This window comes from Coregonus clupeaformis, chromosome 1, assembly GCF_020615455.1.
Source record: "Coregonus clupeaformis isolate EN_2021a chromosome 1, ASM2061545v1, whole genome shotgun sequence".
Lineage (NCBI taxonomy): Eukaryota > Metazoa > Chordata > Actinopteri > Salmoniformes > Salmonidae > Coregonus > Coregonus clupeaformis.
This window is the reverse complement of record NC_059192.1, coordinates 54,196,762-54,219,808: the sequence shown is the minus strand read 5'-3', so window position 1 is coordinate 54,219,808 and position 23,047 is coordinate 54,196,762. Positions and strand designations below refer to the sequence as shown.

Here is a 23,047-nt window from a genome sequence, read left to right as displayed (position 1 = left end):
TGATCAGCATCCCACCCACGTCCCTCCGCATCCCTAAGGCCCCGAGAGGCCAGGACCCATCCATCGAAAAACAGCACACAGTACCACCCACAAAACAGAAGCAGATTAACCGCCAAAAGCATTTCCAATGCTTTCACCTCTATATATATATATATATATATATATATATATATATATATATTTTATTTTTTATTTTTTATTATGCATATCCTATTTTCCATCATTATCAATTAATATGCGGAATAATGTCGGCAGTTCACGCATAGGATTCTAACATATAACCCGGATTGCCATTGTATTACATTTAATTAATTGACAAGCAATTATTATCCTAGCAAATAATTCCCGTGGTCCATACCATACCCTCCCCCCCCAACATCCCCACCCCCCCACAACAGATGCCAGACAAGCACACACGCACATACTCACATACTCCAACACACTCAACCCCCCTCCTCCACAATCCACCATAAAATCAGATACTCAACGGCTGTTATATCCCAGAGCCCAACTCGAGAAATAACTTGATTTACGAGTGCACATACAGTTAAAGCTGATTGAGAAAGCATGCAGATTGAGCAGAAATTGATAACAATGTGAGATTTGATTAATCTACTTAATCTATGTCAAGTCCTATGTGATGGAGATCAGATCCACCCTCTTCACCTGAGACACAAACACTCTGATCCCCTGTTGTAACCATTTTCCCAAGCATCTCCATGCGGTCAGACCTTTGATTATTTTGTGCCACCTGGGCTACAATGATAAACCCCCTCTCTGATTGTCCGAGTGTGACCCCCTCCCCATGGGTTACTGCAGCCAGTGTTGCCAGCACTGCCACTACCTGGGTGGGCGTACCCCACCGGAATCCCCACCGGCTAGGTAAAAGGTCGTCAAGGTTCTCATTAGCAGCTTTGAGAATTTCCTTGTATATTATGCTCTCCCCATCAGGGGGCTCTGGCTTTGTAGGACCAACCCTGCCAGGCAGGCTCAGAATCTTGAGGGGGCGGTGCTGCTCAAGTAGGTCTCTGACCGCATTTATTTCTCTGTTTAGGCTGCATATTCACAGCAGGTCCATAAAAGAGATGGGAACTTCTCTTTGGTGTATGGGTCGCTCAGGTCGGTGTCCAGGTTATAGGGTTAGGGATCTTTCCATCATGATAGGACAATGAAAAATTAGATTAGATGTATACTATATTTAAAAATGTATATCCCTCATCTACACAAAATTGAAAGCTCTCTCTCAGTACCCCTGCTCATAGACCCCCGGTCGGCTCTGGGATATGCAACCATTTCCCCTCTCACTCAATTAACGCTGCACCTTTTCAAACACAAAAATGCACACCACATGGTTGACTGGGGAAGAAATGGGCTGAGCGTGCAAACGCACCCGCATCCACATCTGCCGCAAGGGGGAAAGGACGCCAGAGAGAACACAGGACCAACCACAACAACCATCCGCCAAAACAACAACCTCCCGCCAAAAAAGCCATGTTCTAATTATTTGTATTTAAATATGTATTATTCTGCTTGTTATATCTTTTTATCCTTTTATAAAATACTATACTTACAATAAATATTATTTAATATTACAATCCCTATCATTGCTAGTATCAGGTGCTCCAATATTTGACTCCTCTATTACAACTTTTAGAATAGCCATGGAGTAGTCTTTGTGTCTCTGAACATTTGGTTGTCAATATATAATTTATCCACCACTAGTGCAACACGTTTCCCTTTTAATCTGTTTTCCTTGAAGATTGGATACAGAACTTTGCGCCTTTCTACAATCTCCCTCGGGAACTGATCATTCATGCCTATTTTCGTGCCAGCAAGTCTTTTTCCTAGGCTTTTCACCATAGCTTTATCCTTAAAAAAAGCAAATTTGGCAACGATTGGGCGCTCATATTTCTGTCCTCTTTTTCCGAAACGATGTACACGTTCGAGTTGGATTTTAACGACAGCCTCGAGTGGGATTTGTAGCGCTGTATGCAGGAAGTCCTTCATAATATTCTCTGTTATTTCTCCCTCCTTTTCCTGAATACCCGTAAGTACTAGATTTTCCCTCATCGATCTAGTTTGGATGTCTAGTAAGGCTTCTCTCAGAAGATTGTTCTCCTTTTTTAGTTCCCTAACGTCCGTTTCCATTTTAGAAACTGTCACTGTTAATTATTTGGTTTCTTTCTCCATTACCAAAGCTTTTTCGTCACTCATTTGAAGACTCGCTTTCAACTCTTTTACGTCTTTACTGACCAATTTTAGTATGCCCAATTTGTCATTTATCGACTTCAACAGGTCGCTTTCCACACTTACCATACCCAGTGGTGAAAAGCATATATCATCTGTATCAGTCGATGAGTCGCGTTTTCTTTTGGGGATCGGCTCTCCACGCTTGTCTTCAGTCATGTTTGGGTGTTGCGTGTTGTTGTAATATTTGTCGATATATTTCTCTAGCCTTATGATCTGTTTTGTGTTATTATCCAGATTGAATTATATTAACTGCGAATATATGAAATGCTAATATTTAGTCTAATTTACTGATTTTGAATATTATGTTTTTATCTTGACCACTGCGCCTGAGTGGCGCAGTGGTCTAAGGCACTGCATCACAGTGCTAACTGTGCCACTAGAGATCCTGGTTCGAATCCAGGCTCTGTCGCAGCTGGCCGCGACCGGGAGACTCATGGGCGGCGCACAATTGGCCCAGTGTCGTCTAGGGTAGGGGAGGGAATGGCCGGCAGGGATGTAGCTCAGTTGATAGAGCATGGTGTTTGCAACGCCAGGGTTGTGGGTTCAATTCCCACGGGGGGCCAGTATAAAAAAAAAAAAATGTAATCACTAACTGTAAGTCGCTCTGGATAAGAGCGTCTGCTAAATGACTAAAATGTAAATGTAAAATGTGTTTCGTACCGATTTCTATTCAATACGCCATCTTGTCTACGCGTGCCCCGCCTCTACCAATCTTTACTAATTACATGCCACTCATGTATTGGCCAAGTTTGATGCATTGGTCCACCAGACTATTTGCACATTTGGGTGGAAGTGTCTGGGAACGAGATTAGCCACAACCTAACCTGGACTGTATAGCATCCAGCCCCCACCAGAGAGCAGCAGAGCACTGTTCCCCAGCGCCAGAGGTAGACGTTGTCCCTTTAACCGCAGATCTAGGATCAGATGGGGCCTAATGGTTATGATTAGCATGCCTATCTGATCCTAGATCAAATCATGGGTATGACAAAAATATCTAGCCTAACCCTGTATCAGTGGTTGAGTGCAACTTTATCTACCGCCACTTGTTCCTCAAGCACTTTCAGGGTGGATTGAATTTTCGACAGCTTTGAACAATGGTGTCACAGACCAGGCCAGTAGTAAGAAGCTACTGAGAAGGCCTGTTAGTGCCTCCAGCTCCCCTGTAACACACACACGTACGTAAGGCCCTGTCCTCAGGTTGACGGTAGGGGTCTTAATTTCAAGCTCGGCTGCCTGTCTCCCCGAGTTGGAGAGCACAACTGTCACTCATTGAGTCTCCAGGGCACTGTGTGTGTGTTTTAGGGGATGTGTTTGTTAGGTTGGCTGATTAGGTCTGTAGTCCGTCAGTGGTTGATCTATGGCAGGGGGTTCTGACTAATCGGCTAATCAATGCTCTTCAGACTGGACCACGCTTAGTAAAAGGAATCAGTGTCAATGCTGGGCTGGAACAAAAACCAGCACACCCCTGGAGTTCGTGCAGTACTAGAATAATAACTATGTGTGTGTGTGTCTGCATCTGTGTAGGTCCACGGTGGGCATCGTGGAACCTGGGGGTCTTCATGTGTATCCGCTGTGCTGGCATCCACAGGAACCTGGGAGTCCACATCTCCAGAGTAAAATCTGTCAACCTGAACCAATGGACCCAAGAACAGATCCAGGTAACATGGGAATGCGTTTATGGGGGTGTGTGACGGACAGTTTGGTCTGTGTATTTTTTTGGTGGTGTTCAGTGTGGGAGGGTGTGAGGCAGTGCGAGTAAGAACTATGGAAAAAGTTTGTATATATTTGTGAGGATGAAAAAAAGAAAATATTTGTGCATGCATTCAAACCCAACATGTACATCTACATTTTAGTCATTTAGCAGACGTCTTATCCAGAGTGACTTACAGTTAGTGAATACATACTTATTTTTATACTGGACCCCCGTGGGAATCGAACCCACAACCCTGGCGTTGCAAACGCCATGCTCTATCAACTGAGCTACATCCCTGCTGGCCATTCCCTCCCCTACCCTGGGCCAATTGTGCGCCGCCCATGAGTCTCCCGGTCGCGGCCGGCTGCGACAGAGCCTGGATTCGAACCAGGATCTCTAGTGGCACAGTTAGCACTGCGATGCGGCGCCTTAGACCACTGCGCCACTCAGGAGGCCTATCTGTGGTTTATTGAAGAGAGTGCATAGCTGTTATCTGTGGGGATCGCTAGAGCGTGAGTCTCTCTCTGAATGTTAATTGCTAACCCTAATTAATTCCTGATGGGTGATTATTCCAACTTCAGCTCATTCATTCCTCCTCCCAACGCTATCATCCTCATCTGTCTGGTGTGTGCACGACTGTGTGTGTGCCTGTTTGTGTGGTTTCCGGGTGCCAGCGTGCCTGCCTGTCTGTTTTCCAGGTTTCTGTGTGTGTCATTACCAAGTACAAACTGACTAGAATGTAAATATAACATTTCAAAGCAGTCAGGTTGTGACTTTTTGTTCAGTTTCTCTTCATTCCATTTGTTTTGAAGACCTTGCCCTCGATTTTAATGTGAGTCATTCTACCTCAAAAAGCACAAGAGGATTTCGACACCCACCATCTCAAATTGTGCTGGAATCGTTTCTGTAGTTAGAAACAGATTCAATTATTTTGTTGAAATATAATTTGATCTCTGAAAAAATAAGTCAATTGATTACATCCAAATTGACTCTTTTTAATTGTTAGGATTCATATAATATTTAATAAATATAGTACCTAACATCCGATTTGGACCATAATTCTTCGTAACAATGAGTAAGACGAGGAATACAATAAAATTATCAAAAGCCATCCACAGACCCCCCCACGCCAATCCCAATCCAACAACCAGTATACAGTATCTGTTCTCTATGTCTAACAATTAGTATGGAGCTGTGGCTTGGAGTAGGCTATTGCTTCTTCATCCTATGTTATGTATTCCCTGTGAATCTGGTTATGTTTTCTTTTGTCCCCAGTTCAGAAAAATGTGCTGTTGAAGTCCCTTGCATTATTTCCATAAATTAGTGTGAAAGTACCTGGTTTTGCCCACTAGAGGCCGCTATTCCTGCTACTGCCACACCCCTTTTATACATTTTGCTGGTCTCTTGTGTTTATTAAATGGATCACAACATCGTCTTTGCAACTTTGGGTAGAAAACCAATAGCTTTTGCTCATGATCAAAATAAATTGTGTGGTTATGAAAGCAATTCAGTTTGTCCTTCTCTTAGGCTTAATCTGTGTCCAGGAAACGACCCCTCTGTGTCTATGTGTGTGGTTTATTCCCTTCAAAAAAGGTCTGGATTAGTTACTGTTAGACCATTTCTGGTGAACAAGCAAACCATTAGGCTACAGCGGTTCTAATGGTTTCAATCTTATGGTCTCTAATGTTGTTCAATGGTAAACGTCCCAAACAAACATTGGATAGTGTTTTGCAATGCTAATGGTATCGGATTGGGTTAAATGGTAAATGTCACTAATCACACTACGTATAGAAATGTTTTCTAATAATATTATTGAACAAATATGACTCCCATGCAATTGTTTATAATTGTATTATTTTATTAGGGTTATCACAACGTTTGCGTCACTAGCACATTTCTCCATCAATGTTTTGGAAAAGTTTACACCACAGGGATAGCCTTCTCAGAGCTGACATTTGTTGGACTATTCAAGGAAAGTTGGGTTGAGGCATTAGGTTGCTATGAGAAGGACAAACTGAATTGCTTTCATGAAGGGCTGGCTTGATTTATGAGGATGTATGGTGGACATGGGGAACACCAAGGCCAAACAGCTGGATGAAGCCCACCTCCCAGACAACTTCAGACGGCCACAGACAGACCAGTATCCTTTCGTCTTCGTGTGTGTGGTTTATAATAATGAACCTCTCTGTGTGCATCTGTATTTGACCACCACCCTACTCTACAAAACACAGTTCCTTTTCCCACTTTACTTTGGAACCAGTTATGATGAGACACGCATTTGGACACAGCACCTTTTGAGTGCATTGTTATATTGAAGAGTGTAACGCAGCATGGCAGCATAGTACTGGTTTGCCTGCTGTTCTGATAAGGAGGAACAGGACAGCTGTGTGTTCTTAATAACATCTGTTCCTGTTCAAAGTCGGACGGAATTCACACTGTCAGCTTGTTTCAAGATTGTTCTCTAATATATAATCTGATATCTAGCTTTTATTTTTGTGTGGTCATCAGTTTTGCCATTTTGGTGGCTACTGCTAGTTCTGACAGAAGCTCAAAGGCATAGAGGTAGAGATAGACTATGTAGGCCTACGTACAGTATATTCAATGTGTGGGTAGTTGGAGTATTTAAAATGTAAGGCTATGTGTTTCTTTGCTTTCATGTTGTCGTTCTCACGCTCACCTTTTGTATTGATAAAGTGCCATTCCTTTTTCATGGTTCCTTTGTCGGTCTTTCTTTTCTTCGCTCCCATCTTTCCCATCTCCTTTTCTGTTACTTCTCTGTTGTCAGATAGTTGCCCTCTATTTGTCACACACACACACACACTGCCCTGGCTTCTGACTCGTCTCGTGTAAATTCCAGCATGAATAAAGATGTGTCTACAGGAGAAGCACCCAAATAGATTCACACACACTTTTTGTCAAGGGTCTGTATTTTTCCCTGCTCTGACAGTGTCCTCACCCTTTCTCTTGTTGTTCCACATTGTGAATTTCAGTCTCTCCCTTTCTTTTCTCCTCCTTTCCTCCCATGCCTCTCGCTTCTCCCCTATTCCTCACTCCATTCCATCCTCTCACCTTCTGCCCCGTTTCATCCTCCTTCTCTGCCCCTATCCCTCTCCACCTCTAGTTCCATCTCTCTTCTCTCTTCCTCCAGGATATACATTTTTCAGTAGCGGTGCTATTGTGTTGTGATCAAAGTTTCATGAAGGTGCAAATCCAATAATGCCACTGGAGCGAGTGGTGTGTCTGTGTGTTGTCTCTGTGTCTCTCTTTGTGTATGTGTTTGTGTGTGACTGTTGTGTGTGTGTGTGTGTGTGTACCACAGTGTCATTCCTTAACCCCTGATCTCAGAGCAGTGGAGGTCTTCATCCGGGATAAGTATGAAAGGAAGAAATACTATGACCAGAATGGCCTCAAAACAGCTCCAGTAAGTGTGTGTACACACACACACACACACACAGAGACTGTCCACAACACTGATCTGTTACACAGCAATTGGCACAGATAATGGGCATGTGTCTGTCCGCATTGTGTGGGGGTAGCATTTGTGTGAGATTTGTAAGTGAATGCTCTGCGTATGGGAGTTATTTGTGTGGGTGGCTGCGTACTGGTATGCAAAGTATGTGTGGGTGATTGAATGCATGCCAATCTGTGTGTGTATGTATTTGTTTGTGCTCATGCTTGCATATGCACTCATCTCTCAGATCACTGAGTGTCTAAAGCCCATTTTCCATCTGAGGGGCCTAACCCTCTCCCCCTGTCCACTCACACCTGCTAACTAGTGTTAGCCTGATAGCCCAGCTGACACACACACTCACTCACTCACTCATGACGTATGCACACTTTATGCAGACTTTCACATCACAGAGATCTCTCTCTCTCTCTCTCTCTCTCTCTCTCTCTCTCTCTCTCTCTCTCTCTCTCTCTCTCTCTCTCTCTCTCTCTCTCTCTCTCTCTCTCTCTCTCTCTCTCTCTCTCTCTCTCTCTCTCTGTGTATGTGTCTCTCTCTCTCTGTGTATGTGTCTCTCGCTCTCTCTCTCTCTCTCTCTCTCTGTGTGTATGTGTCTCTCTCTCTCTCTCTCTCTCTCTGTGTGTATGTCTCTCTCTCTCTCTCTGTATGTGTCTTTCTCTCTCTCAGTTCAAAGGGATTTATTGACATGGGAAACGTGTTTACATTGCCAAAGCAAGTGGAATCGATAATAAACAAAAGTGAAATCTCTCTCAGGTTCTGCTAGCAGGAGTACTCTGATCTAGTATCTGTCTCTGCCACCCACACAGAAACTTCCTTTTTATATGCAAATTCTCTGCACAATTTGTCAGCTAACTTATTTTTGTAGGCTAATTTTTACCAATGAATTTTATTTTTATTTTTATTGACATCCAGGAAGTAGTGCGCACCGTGAGTCAGGACCAAGGTTCGGGACTTCCGAGGTGGGCGCGGTTAAAGGATGTAAACAATTGTCACATTTTATGAGAGTAAAGAATGTCAGATCGAGAACAAAGAGGAAATTGGAGCCCTGCCTTATTTTCAGAATGGTACTCTTGTGCCGTATCGGTTTGAGAAGGATTATACTTCCATTTGCGGGCTGACCGATAGAAATTAGTGAGCAGATGTCAAGGAAACACAGGCTCTTCCCAGAACGCACAGTGACTGGTGGTGCGGTTGCTGGAGATGCCTACCTCTACCAACATACAGTGAATGTCTCGGCTGTCGAGAATGGGACCAGCTTATTCCGATAATGGAGGAGGTAGAACATCAGACTGATGATGCAGCAGAAGATGGCATCTGTAACTAAACACTCCGATTTCTCTCATCAATCCTGGTGTGTTGGAGACTTTCTTCAGAATGCCCAGGATCAACTGGAAACGATGTGCCACACCTGACGGTCCAAATGGGAAGCTCTCTGAAGCATAAGTGTTTTGGCTAATATTACTCACAGGATATTTATATTACTCTCTAAGATTCAAATAATAGCCTACCTAATGACACCTTTCCAACTGTATTTTTGAGTATCCTGCCTACATCCCATAATGTAGTCCCTTTCAAGTTTGTCTGACAATGATGACATGCAGGCTAGGTAAACTGTGTCTAGAACGAGTGGATGTGCGCCATAGAAATAGAATGTATGGGACACGCACTTCACAATCTGGGTCTACATGAACAAGAATTTATATTACCGAACAGTGTAAGAAGTATAAAGTCAATAGTGGTAGTAGAGAAGAACATGTTGCTTGCAATTGCCAGTCTAGCTTTTATGCCAATAATATCCCAATTAGCCTGTAAACCCACACACAAGAGGAAGAAAAACAGCCTCACACTTCACCACTAACACCCTTTGAACGATGAGTTGGCTACACAGTCTTCAAGTATACAAGACCAAGAGAGCCGTCAATAGTATTGCGGCAGGTAGCCTTTCGGTTAGAGTTTTGGGCAGGAACCGAAAGGTTGGTGGATCGAATCCCCGAGCCGAAAAATCTGTATGTGCCCATGAGCAAGGCACTTAATCCTAACTGCTCCTGTTAGTCGCTCTGGATAAGAACATCTGCTAAATTACCTAAATGTATTGTAACATCATCAATACGGCTTATAAATGAATATGCTTAATGATCCCTGAGACTGTTATATTTGATGTTGGATAGGCCTATTTATTTTCTTGGTTGTTGAATATAACATTGTCATGTATTTATTTTCTGTTCAATTACATCCAACTAACCTTACCCCAGGAAGTTGAGGAGGCTCATAGCATCTTATACAAATCACATTTTCAAGAAATAACATTGTAGGTACTTTCTTTTTTAATAAACAATTTAATGTTATTATAAAACACAGTGGTGTAAAGAACTTAAGTAAAAAATACTTTAAAGTACTACTTTAAAGTACTACTTTACTATTCATATTTTTGCCAACTTTTACTTCACTACATTCCTAAAGAAAATATTGTACTTTTTACTCCGTACATTTTCCCTGACACCCAAAAGTACTAGTTATATTTTGAAAGCTTAGCAGCACAGGAAAATGGTCCAATTCATGCACTTATCAACAGAACATCCCTGGTCATCCCTACTGCCTCTGATCTGGCGGACTCATTAAACACACATGCTTCATTTGTAAATTATGTCTAAATGTTGGAGTGTGCCCCTGGCTATCTGTAAATTTAAAAAACAAGAAAATGGTGCCGTCTGGTTTGCTTAATATAAGGAATTTGAAATGATTTATACTTTTACTTTTGATACTTAAGTACATTTTAGCGGTTACATTTACTTTTGATACTAAAGTATATTTAAAACCAAATACTTTTAGACTTTTACTCAAGTAGTATTTTACTGGGTGACTTTCCGAACACCCGGTGCAAAACATGCCTACCCGAGAGCCGGGCAAGATTAATCAAATCCCCTCATTGAATAGAACGGGTGTACCCATTCAAGACAATGATGGCATAATAGGTGGACTGCTGGCCATTGTGAGTGTACCCATAGGAGCAAAGCAGGAAGTGTACCCATCAGTCTGTGCTGTGATTTGTTGAATCAACTCAACTCATTGCATGAGCCACATCAGTTAGCATCATTTGAATGAACATTCTATGTTACCATGGAAATTATTGCATTACGCATGGCAAGCGGTACCGATGCACCAAGTCTGGAAACAACAGGACCCTGAACAGCTTCTACCCCCAAGCCATAAGACTGCTAAATAGTTAACAACATAGCTACCTGGACTATCTGCACTGACCCTTTTTGCACCAACATTTTTGACTCATCACATATGCTGCTGTTACTGTTTATTATCTGTCACTTTATTCCTAGTTATATGTACATATCTACATCAATTACCTCGCACATCTGCACATCAACTCTGTACTTGAACCCCTTGTACAGTCAAAACATTTCTGAAAGGCTATCACTCTTTCACACTGTGGTAAATAAAGCCAGTTTGTTATTTAGAATTATTTATTTCTGTTTTTAGAGGGAGAGAAACCAAAAGCCCACGTGCCTATTTTTCAAAAAATCGCAGTCGACATGCCATTGTATTTACCTAAGTTCTCGCTCAATTCCAGGACCACTGCCAGCAATTTTTGTTGTTGTTGCCCGATGCAGGACTCTAGTGCCAGAGAAGAGAGACTCTCGGACTGAAACGCCTCCATTAATTTACGAAAAGATAGTCAATTTGTGCCACAGTTTAGACTACCGATAGATCAGCGTTCTAACTCCCCCTTGTGATAGTGTGGTGCAATGACAGAACGACGCAATTTACCATAATCTGCCACCATCTACCACAAATGGTCGCGGCATAAGCTCAAAACATTAAAAGTTATTGTGACTCATTGTGTATTTATTATTACTTTTATTATTACGTGTTATTACTTTTCTATTATTTCTCAATTTTCTCTCTCTGCATTGTTGGGAAGGGCCCGTAAGTAAGCATTCCACTGTTAGTCTACACCTGTTGTTAATGAAGCATGTAACAAATAAAATGTGACCAGGCAGCCATTGCAAGTGTACCCATGAGTTGACCAGTCAAATTGCCAGGGTTAGAGGTTCCAAGCCTGTTCTATTCATTCTGATTTCTTTTTGTAAAATATTTTTTTTCACCCCCTTTTTCTCCCAATTTTAATTCCGATCTCATCGCAGCAACTCCCTAACGTCATGCGTCATGCGTCCTCCGAAAGATGACCCGCCAAACCGCGCTCGTTAACACCCGCCCGCTTAACCGGGAAGCCAGCTGCACCAATGTGTCGGAGGAAACACCGTTCAACTGACGACCGAAGTCAGCCTGCAGGCGCCCGGCCCGCCACAAGGAGTCGCTAGAGCGCGATAAGCCAAGTAAAGCCCCCCCGGCCAAACCCTCCCCTAACCCGGACGACACTGGGCCAATTGTGCGCCGCCCTATGGGACTCCCAGTCACGGCCGGTTGTGACACAGCCTGGGATCAAACCCGGGTCTGTAGTGATGCCTCAGACCACTGCACCACTCAGGAGGTTCTATTCATTCTGATGTCTATGCCCATGAGTTTACCGGAATGAATAAACCTCTGAGGTAGAGAATGGTGCTGTTCCAGGTGGTCTATAGTCCATAGCAGTCACTGCACGCAACCACCAATGATTGCATGACATGTTATTGGTGGCATTCCACAACATCACACTGCCATCATTAGGCTAGCTAAAGTTAGTTGCAAAGTTAAGGTGAAAAGTTTCACCTTGGTTGGTTTTTCAACCAGGGCGATGTTGGGAGATGTTTTATTTTATTTATTTAACCTTTATAAAATTAGGCAAGTCAGTTAAGAACAAATTCTTATTTACAATGACGGCCTACTAAGAGGCAAAAGGCCTCCTGCGGAGACAGGGGCTGGGATTAAAAATGTAGGACAAAACACACATCACGACAAGAGACAACACTACATAAAGAGAGACCTAAGACAAAAAAGCATGGCAGCAGCGCAACATGGTAGCAGCACAAACATGGCACTAACATTGTTGGGCACAGACAACAGCAAAAAGGTAAAGACAACAATACATCAGACGACGCAGCCACAAGTGTCAGTAAGAGTGTCCATGATTGAGTCTTTGAATGTAGAGATGGAGATAAAACTGTCCAGTTTGAGTGTTTTTTTGCAGCTCGTTCCAGTCTCTAGCTGCAGTGAACTGAAAAGAGGAGCGACCGAGGGCTGTGTGTGCTTTGGGTAACTTTAACAGAATGTGACTGGCAGAACGGGTGTTGTGTGGAGGATGAGGGTTGCAGTAGGTATCTCCGATAGGGGGGATTGAGGCCTGAGAGGGTTTTTATAAATAAGCATCAACCAGTGGGTCTTGCATCGCGTATACAGAGATGGCCAGTTTACAGAGGAGTATAGAGTGCAGTGATGTGTCCTATAAGGAGCATTGGTGGCAAATATGATGGCCGAATAGTAAAGAACATCTAGCCGCTCGAGAGCACCCTTACCTGCAGATCTATAAATTATGATTCTGTCATCTAGCATGGGTGGTCATCTGAATCAGGGTTAGTTTGGCAGCTGGGGTGAAAGAGGAGTGATTATGATAGAGGCAACCAAGTCTAGATTTAACCTTAGCCTGCAGCTTGGATATGTGCTGAGAGAAGGACAGTGTACCTTCTAGCCATACTCCCAGGTACTTGTATGAGGTGACTCCCTCAAGCTCTAAACCCTCAGAGGTAGTAATCACACCGGTGGGGAGAGGGGCATTCTTCGTACCGAACCACATGACCTTTGTTTTGGAGATGTTCAGAACAAGGTTAAGGACAGAGAAAGCTTGTTGGACACTAAGAAGGCTTTGTTGTAGAGCGTTTAACATAAAATCCGGGGAGGGCGCGAGCTGAGTATAAGACTATCATCTGCATATAAATGGATGATAGAGCTTTCCTACTGCCTGAGATGTGTTGTTGGTGTAAATTGAGAAGAGTTTGGGGCCTAGGATCGAGCCTTGGGGTACTCCCTTGGTGACAGGCAGTAGCTTAGACAGCAGAGGTCTGTATACACTGCACTCTGTGAGAGAGGTAATTAGCAAACCAGTCTAAAGACCCCTCAAGAGACACCAATACTCCTTCGCCGAACCAAAAGAATGGAATGGTCTACCGTATCAAAACCATTGGCCAAGTCAATAAAAATAGCAGCACAACATTGCTTAGAATCAAGGGCAATGGTGACATCATATAGGACCTTTAAGGTTGAAGTGACACATCCATAACCTGAGCGGAAACCAGATTGCATACCAGAGAGAATAATATAGACATCAAGAAAGCCAGTCGGTTGATTATTGACATTATAGGGCAAGATGTAAATTGGCCTATAACTGTTAGGATCAGCTTGATCTCCCCCTATAAATAAAGGACGCACCGTGGCTGCCTTCCAAGCATTGAGAACCTCCCCAGAGAGGAGAGAGAGGCTCGGCGATGATAGGGGCTGCAACCTTAAAGAAGAAAGGATCTAAACCATCTGACCCAGATGTTTTTTGGGGGTCAAGTTTAAGGAGCTCCTTTAGCACCTCAGACTCAGTGACCGCCTGCAGGGAGAAACTAGCGGGGCAGGGGAAAAAGAGAGAGGAGCATCCGGGCTAGTCGCATTAGAAGGGCTGGGAGATGAGGAAATGTTGGACGGGCAAGGAGGCATGGCTGAGTCAAAAAGGAATCCTGACTTAATGAAGTGATGATTTAAAGAGCTCACCATACGCTCCTTGTCAGTGATAACCACATCATCAACATTAAGGGACATGTGTAGCTGTGAGGAGGAGGGTTTATTCTCCAGGTTTTTCACAGTTTTCCAGAACTTCTTGAGGTTAGACCCACAGAGAGAGAACTGCTCCTTAAAGTAACTAACTTTGGCCTTCCAGATAGCCTGAGTGCACTTATTTCTCATTTGCCTGAACGACAGCCAGTCAGCCTGAGTATTTGTGTGCCGAGCCTTTCGCCAAATGGAATTCTTGAGGTGGAGTAACTTTGCCAGATCACGGTCGAACCAGGGGATGAACCTATTTTTTATTATAATTTTCTTTATGGGGCATGCTTGTTAACAATACCACTGAAAATATAAAAAAGAAGGTCCAAGCATCTTCGACAGAGGGGATCAAGCTGATTCTATACCAATTTACAGAGGCCAAGTCATGAAGGAAGGCTTGCTCATTAAAGTTTTTTAGCAAGCGTCTATGACATATCAGGACAGGTCGTTTAACTGAGCAGCCATTACGAACACAGGCTGTAAAACAGTGATCACTAAGGTCATTACAGAAAACATCAGACTGATACCTATCAGGATTATTTGTGAGGATAACATCAAGGAGAGTAGCCTTTTCTGGGTGTATGGAGTCAAACCTTGTGGGATTGGTAATAATCTGAGAGAGATTTAGGGAGTCCCATTGTTTTAAGACTTGGTCAGGTGGTTTAAGCATGTGTTTTTAGGTCACTTAGCAGGACAAATTCAGACTTAGTGTAAGGGGCCAGGAGAGAGCTTAGGGCAGGTAGGGTACAGGCCGGTGCTGATGGTGGACGATAACACTCAGCAACAGTCAACAAAGACTTGGTGGAGACAACCGAGAACTGAAAGTGTTCCTTTGTAAAGATTGCCACTCCACCACCTTTGGAAGATCTGTCTTGCCGAAAAGGTTATAACCAGAAAGGTTAACATCAGTGTTCAGAACACTCTTTCTTAACCACGTCTCAGTAATGACCAAGACATCTATATTGGAGCTGTGAACCCACACTTTCAATTTATACATTTTAGGTAATAAACTTTTAGTGTTGTAACGTGCAGAAAACCCAGGCTTTTACGAGAGCAGAAATCAGTGAAGAAGAATTGGTGCTAGCAACATTAGACGGGCCAGGGTGTACATGCACATGAAATGAAGCCGGCGAGAGGTGGTTAAAATAGGATGGGAGGCCAAGAGTCCGTGTAACCAATAGAGTCACGAGTGTGGGAACAAACATCGTCTGTCCCACGGTTGGGTAAACGACCAAGTTCATAGTCAACAAAGAATGCAGGAGTCATGGGGAAAATAGCATAAAGCACAATAAAAAAATAAAACGACTTGGGGCTAGCCATTGTAAGTTCAAAGAGTCATGCGCCCCAACAAAATAATTTGAGAAAGTAGCTCTCTATGAGTCCAGTAGGTTATAAAAGTCTTAGATAAAGTAAATAAATAGTAGGCCTATACTAGTTAACGAACGTGTTTCTGAGTAAGCTCACATAATAAGCTTCACAAATTAATTGGCCTACATTAAAATTCAGATCAGTCCAAAGTCTGCAGTGTGTGTGTGTGTGTGTGTGTGTGTGTGTGTGTGTGGTCTGGAGGTGAGCGAAAGCTCGGGAGAGAGTGGGGAGTGTGGCGGGGGTACCTGTACCAGACAGGGCGAGACAGGCCAGGGCAGACGGGGAGCAGATTGCTGGGTGGGATCCAAGCAGCAGTGCAGCAGGCAAAGGGAGTTGGTGTCACACTCGCTTGGGAGATGCTTTTTTCGGGAGGCTGAGTAGGACAGGAGCCGTTCAGATAGGTCTGATGTGTCAACTTTGAAGTCTGGGTCTTTGTATATGATCTGTTTTAACTTCCCGCCGCTTGACAGCCTGCTGGACCAATCTGGTTCTAAAGTTGAATGTCTTCTGTTCAGACACTTGGCCTCTTTGGAATACTCCACATGGCTTCTCGGATCTCCTGAAAGATGTGTAACAGAATAACAAAACAAAAACTACTCTAATAACTTCCTTGCATCCTCCTGAAACATTATTGGAGGAGGCATGAGTGGAGGAACCTTGGGTCCCTTCTGTGAAAAGGATACAAAGATAGAAGATGTGAGAAAGTGAACAAAGATAAAATCTGAGACAGTATAGTTCATTGTCCTATCTTCATGTCTGTTCCACCACCCCTCTCCTTCTTCCATTCCCTCCCAGGCAGGTATAAACAGAAAGAGTGACTGGTGATGTTGGCTGGTATAAAACAAGAGTCAGTCATTACATGTCAATTCAGGGCATGAGCTAATATTCTAAATGTTTTAATTGAAATAATGTAAAGGTTGGGCTAGTTTGTTGTCATTACAACTCATGTGCCAGCTAGGGCCAGAGCTATATATTTATCTATATGGCTCTGGCTAGGGCTGTTTCCTACTCATGGACCTTAACTAGGGCAACTCATTTAATGCAATCAATAGCAGTACAGAAAACTGTGATGCCTAGTAGAAAATAATATACTATTTCTTATCAGTAACATTAAAATGAAAAAGGGAATTGCATCACAAATCAAAATAAACAAAACAGTCAGTAGGACAGGATAACGTTACCGTTACAGTAGTAGCTAAGCTAAAAACACCACAAATTAGTTCAGGGAATGGCAAACAAATAACGTTATAAATAACTTTGTGCTGACTAGCTACAGGTGTTAGCAACTTAGCTAGCTAGCAACATACACTATATACAAAAGTATGTGGACACCCCTTCATATTAGTGGATTAGGCTATTTCAGCCACACCCATTGTTGACAGGTGCATAAAACGAGCACACAGCCATGCAATCTCCATAGACAAACATTGGCAGTAGAATGGCCTTACTGAAGAGCTCAGTTACTTTCAACGTGGCACCGTCATAGGATGCCACATTTCCAACAAGTCAGTTTGTCTAATTTCTGCCCTGCTAGAGCTGCCCCAGTCAACTTTAAGTGCTATTATTGTGAAGTGGAAACGTCTTGGAGCAACAACGGCTCAGCCGCGAAGTGGTAGGCCACACAAGCTCACAGAATAGGACCGCTGAAGCGCGTATAAATCATATGTCCTCAGTTGCAAGACTCACTACCGAGTTCCAGACTGCCTCTGGAAGCAACGTCAGCACAAGAACTGTTCGTCTGAGCTTCATGAAATGGGTTTACATGGCCGAGCAGCCACGCACAAGCCTAAGATCACCATGCGCAAGCGTCGGCTGGAGTGGTGTAAAGCTCGCCTTCATTGGACTCTGGAACAGTGGAAATGCTTTCTCTGGAGTGATGAATCACGCTTTACCATCTGGCAGTCCGACGGACAAATCTGGGTTTGGTGGATGCCAGGAGAACGCTACCTGCCCGAATGCATAGATCCAACTGTAAAGTTTGGTGGAGGAGGAATAATGGTCTGGGGCTGTCATTCATGGTTCGGGCTTGGCCCCTTTGTTCCAGTGAAGGGAAATCTTAACGCTACAGCATACAATGACATTCTAGAAGATTCTGTGCTTCCAACTTTGTGGCAACAGTTTGGGGACCCCCTTTCCTGTTTTAGCATGACAATGCCCCCGTGCACAAAGCGAGGTCCATACAGAAATGGTTTGTCGAGATCGGTGTGGAAGAACTTGACTGGCCTGCACAGAGCCCTGACCTCAACCCCATCGAACACCTTTGGGATGAATTGGAATGCAGACTGCGAGCCAGGCCTAATCGCCCAACATCAGTGCCCAACCTCACTAATGCTCTTGTGGCTGAATGGAAGCAAGTCCCCACAGCAATGTTCCAACATCTAGTGGAAAGCCTTCCCAGAAGAGTGGAGGCTGTTATAGCAGCAAATGGGGACCAACTCCATATTAATGCCCATGAATTTGGAATGAGATGTTCGACGAGCAGGTGTCCACATACCTTTGGTCATGTAGTGTACCTTGAATGGTTGGGTCTTTCCTTTCCATCGTGGAAAGACCGTGGGAACAGAACCCAGTTTCAACTGGTCCCATTGTAGTCAGTGATCACTGGACACGGTCAACCGCAGCTGGTGAATGACTTCAGGCGTCATATCGACACCATAAGCAGGATGTCGGATCACCTTCAGCCATGCCTGACACAGCTCCATCGCGTTCAGGAAAAGAGCGGAAATGTGTAGTGTATTTGTATCTGACCGGAACATTATTGCACCTGGGTGCAATGCACTTCATTTGGACCAACGTCATTCAGTTACTCGACTACTAACGCTATTCGCCTACACTTACTTTACTTCAGAGATTACTAACCGCTAGCCTAGCTAGCTACCATCTTTGTTTACTTCCTTTTGTTCTGATTTCCTTTCTTGAAGACCAATAGAAAGACTCCTTCGGCCCGCCTCCTGTAATTAGCCATCTTAGAACCACGAAGTAGAGTATCTACCAGATTACAGACTTTATGGAAGACCTTTGCACTAGCACGAAGTAGGTCTTTCTTTTTTATACTTTTTACATTAAACACATTTATTTGGCAATTCAATGCTGAGACACCAATCGTTGTTTTATGTAACAATAAATACACAGTTTCTAATGCATTTTAGGTAATTTCGGAATTTCAGCATTTTTATGTATTAATACAGAAATCTAAAAACTGCCTGGGGTACTGACAAACAGCCAGGAAAGTGTTATAAATGGCCTAGAAGTGTTTTTGTGGAACTTCCCCTTTAAGTTGTTTTGCGCAGATGGAGGTTGGGGGCACAGTGTGTGTGTATGTGTTAAGAGAGCTCTGAAAATATTTCTGGTTGTGTACATAGACTGTGTATAGAGTGTATGTGCATGTTAATGTGTTCATTTGTGAATATGTGAATTTACATCATGTGCGTGTGTGTGTACATACGCATGAGTGTGTTTGAGCGAGAATAGAGCCCTTGTGTCAAGTCCAACATCATCACTCAGATAACAATGATGCATTGTGGGTGAACACATCTGATGTAACAGTCCATGCATGAGCCCATTGTTCTGCCATGAGTAACGTGGTACGGCCTGTGTGTGTGTGTGTTTGTGTGTGTGTGCGTGCTTCTGCGAGTGGGCATGTGCGCACGTCACATTACGTCAATTTCACTGAAGTCAACAAGACCTCACAATCTCGCTGTCTAAGACCACCTGACACTACTGGGCCAATCAGTGCACTCCAAATGCCCAGAAGGAGATAGTGACAAGGGGCTTGTGAATGAGAGAGTGGTACAAGATAGAGAATTAGATGCACCTAATCCCAAAATCAACCCTTAGCCCCTATCCCCTATATAGTGAAAATGTAATCTAGCCAATTAAAGAGATGCTGTCCTAGCTAGATGAAATCACATCAAACAGGGTGTCTGTAGAGATAGGCTCCTGCTAGGTCAGTTATGTGTTCCACCCCTCAGCAGGGAACAGGCTGTCACGGGTCACCATTTTAACACTACCCTCCTGCCCTGCCTCTGATATCAACCACTTTTATCTCCTTCACCAGCACTGTCCTTTCTCACATTATCTCCCTCTCTCTCTTCCTCTATACCCGTCTCTATTTTTCTCTCTCCCCTTTTCTCTCACTCTGCATCTTTCTGTCTATCATCTGCTCCACTCTCTCTATCCCTCTTTCTTTTTCTCTTCGTCTCCTCTATTTTATCTCTCTCTCTCTGCATCTTATGTGTTTATCTTTCTGTCTATCATCTACCCCCTCTCTTATCGCTTTCTCTCTCTCTCTCTCTCTCCCACCACTCCTCAGTTTCATCCTAAATGTGCCTGTTAGTGCTGTTTCTGCCTCTCCGTCTCCGTTCTCAGCATCAAAGTAAGAGAAGAAAAAAAACTCACTCTAGAAAATACCCTAATTCAGATCTCTCCTAGGCTCCTCTTTTTATCCAGATGCGAGAGAAAGGCTGGTTTGATGAATAACAGACAGGGAGAGAGCTAAAAACCCTTCAGATAGAACAAGACTTACTCCGTGTGTGTTTTTCCCCTCAGGTAGTTTAGAGGGGGGGGAGAGGAGGAAAGAGAGGGAAGGGGGATATAAACACAGATTTGGAAAATGATGCAAGCTCTCTCTCACATTCTCTGAACATACACCGCCTAGCCCCAGTTGCCGATTGCTAACGAGCACTAGTGGCGTTTCGCTAACAGCCTAAACAGCGCTGTATGCAGGCCAGGGCTGATCTGGTTAGGGAGATAGCATAGCTTAGCTTTGCTCCCATGTGTTGATGTGCTATCAGTGCACCTTCAGTTAGTCAGTGACCTACTGAGGTTGGCCAAGAGAAGCTAGGAGAAGCCTAGTTGGCAGTAAATATGAAAAATGTATGCACTCACTAACTGTAAGTCGCTCTGGAAAAGAGCGTCTGCTAAATGACAAAAATGTAAATGTAAATAGTAGAGGGTTTTAGGTGCTCTTTCTCTCTCTCTCTCACTCTCTCTCTCTCTCAGGGAGGTTAGGGGTTGAGTAGGGCTGTCACTCAGGTGATCAGATACAGCCACTTGACTTGGCCCAGGCAGAAAGGGCCTTTGTGGTGTCAGAAACACACACACACACACACACAGTCAATCTCTGGCCCACAGATGTCCACTCACAGCAGAATTGTTCTAGCCTTTGGCATGTGTGTTTGCGTGCGCATGTGTGTGTGATTGCGCATATCCATCAGCATATGAGTTTGTCCTCTGCTTCTAGATCTTGTGGGAGTGTGTGACCTTCTGGTGAATGTGATGACAACTTTGTCTTTCTCAGGCTGCTAGGCTGGATAGTAACAATGCCCTAGCTTACACCACTGCTTTCCCCCCCTGCTGTCGCTCTCCCTCCGTTTTCCCCTCTCTCTCTCCCTCTCCCATGTCCTCTAATGCCTCCTTTCTTTTTCTTTCTTTCTTTCTTTCTTTCTCCCTAACCATCTCTCTCTATATACCACTCTCTTTCTCTCCATACATCCCTCCCCTGCCCCCCGTCCTATCTCTTTCTTTCTCTCCCTGCAGAAGTGTTCTGATGCTGCTCCATTGTCTACCTCTCCCTCCTCACAGACTGCTGAGAAGAACAGACAGGAGGTCTGATGTTTTGCCGTTATGCCACCTGGTGTTGCGTTTAAAGCTGCTTACCTGTGCTGTGCTGATCCTTTCTGTGTGCTGGGCTCTGCTGTGATGTGGTGCTCTTTCTTGTAATGGTTTTCCAATGCCCCCTTATCACATACAGCACCATCACAGTACACAAATTACCACCTTCCCAGTGTGTGTGTGAGAGTGTTTGTAACGTGAATGTAGGGCTGTGACGGGCATGGAATTTTGGATGACGGTAATTGGCCAACCAATTGACAGCGGTCTCTGTAATAACCGTTCAAATAACAACAGAAAAAACGATTTTGACGGCTATTTTATTTTCATGGCGGTCTTCATCCTTAACCATCGGTTACAGTAATTGTGCCAGCCTTACGTGTGTTGATGCGTGACATGAGTGTGTAGTGTGTGTGTGTGGGAGATATCTCAATCCCATGGTGAAGAGGTTGAATGGCTGAATAATGGAGGCTGCTAGATCACCAAGGCACCAGCCCACTGCCCCTCACCAAGCACAATGACTCAGGCAGACAACCATCAAGTTCTTATTACTCTGGGAGAGAAGATGATAACTCCATATGAGATTTGAATTGCTCATAACTACACTAAATTGTTCCACAAGAGGACAAATCGGCTGAAAGAGAAGGTGTGAGAGTTTATACACGTGTCTGTGTGAGTGCAGCTGAATCACTTCTCTTGCCGTCACTGTGTAATAGTGGATAGGAGGTAAACCTATTTTTCGGGAGTTTTTCAACCCCTGATTAATTTGTTTGCATGTGTGTTTTTCTTAAGAGTGCATGTGCCCCATCAAGGTGTATTATTTTATGTGTTGATATTGCTGACCTAACCTCCAGTGTCTCTTTCTTGATAGACGGAAGGAGAGCAGGAGGAGGAAACGAAGAGAGAGAAGGACTCCTCTGAGAAGGTAAAGACAAGATGGTAGTTTGGGGTCATGGTAAGTAATGTGTGTGTCTTTATGTGCACACTCACGCATGCGTGCTTGTGGAGCTTTTCGTATTCAGACTGAGTGGCTCTAGGTCATGGTGAATAATACAGTGTGTGTGTGCGCGTCCATTCCATTCTCGCATTCTTAGCAAGATTGGCGCTGGAGGTGAAGAGCGGACGTTTTACGGGCTCCTGACCAATTGTGCTCTCCATTGTTGGGAAAGGCCTGTAAGTAAGCATTTCATTGTTAGTCTACACCTGTTGTTTATGAAGCATGTGACAAATACAGTTTGATTTGTGTGTGTGTGTTTTCTGGGTCATGGTTAGTTATGTGAATAATTCCATGGCCTGTGGAATAGCGTAGTGTTTATACAATGATGATGGGGCTCTCTGCTCCACTGGTTGCCCACAGGGAAACACCACTGTACTGTACCCAGGCTATACTAAACACTACCAATACTGAACACACACTGAACATTCTCTAGTTCTGTTGCTTAACATCCACTACTCAACACACACTAAACACAGTCTGAACACTACTCTAAGTACTCTTAGTCTTAACTGAACACTCACTGAACATAAACTACTCTTACTGAAAATGGAACATCCAATCCTCTTTACTGAACACACAGGGATCCATATTCGTGACTCAGACTGCCAAAACAACTCACTGAACACACACCAGCTAACCACAGCTTTATTTTAACAACTTCAATGATGCCACAGTGAGTGACCCGGCGAGTGTGTCGTTTTCTGACCCCACTCGACCCTGTCAGAGACCCAGACTCAAGGCAAAACATGCTGGGAATCAGAAAGCAGGAGAATGTGCCCTCTGCTGACCTGCAGTCTGAGAGCAGATTGATTGAAGTGTGCGTGCTCTCGTGCGTGTGCATGTCTGTCAGGCTGTGTGATGACAGCTGTGTGTGTGTGTCTATCAGTCTATGTGATGACAGGTGTGTGTG

At 43.8% G+C, this 23,047-nt stretch overlaps 1 pseudogene; it reads left to right on the top strand.

The window, feature by feature from the left end:
- Nucleotides 1–23,047, top strand: part of LOC121531488 — a 111,639-nt pseudogene that overhangs the window by 35,977 nt on the left and 52,615 nt on the right.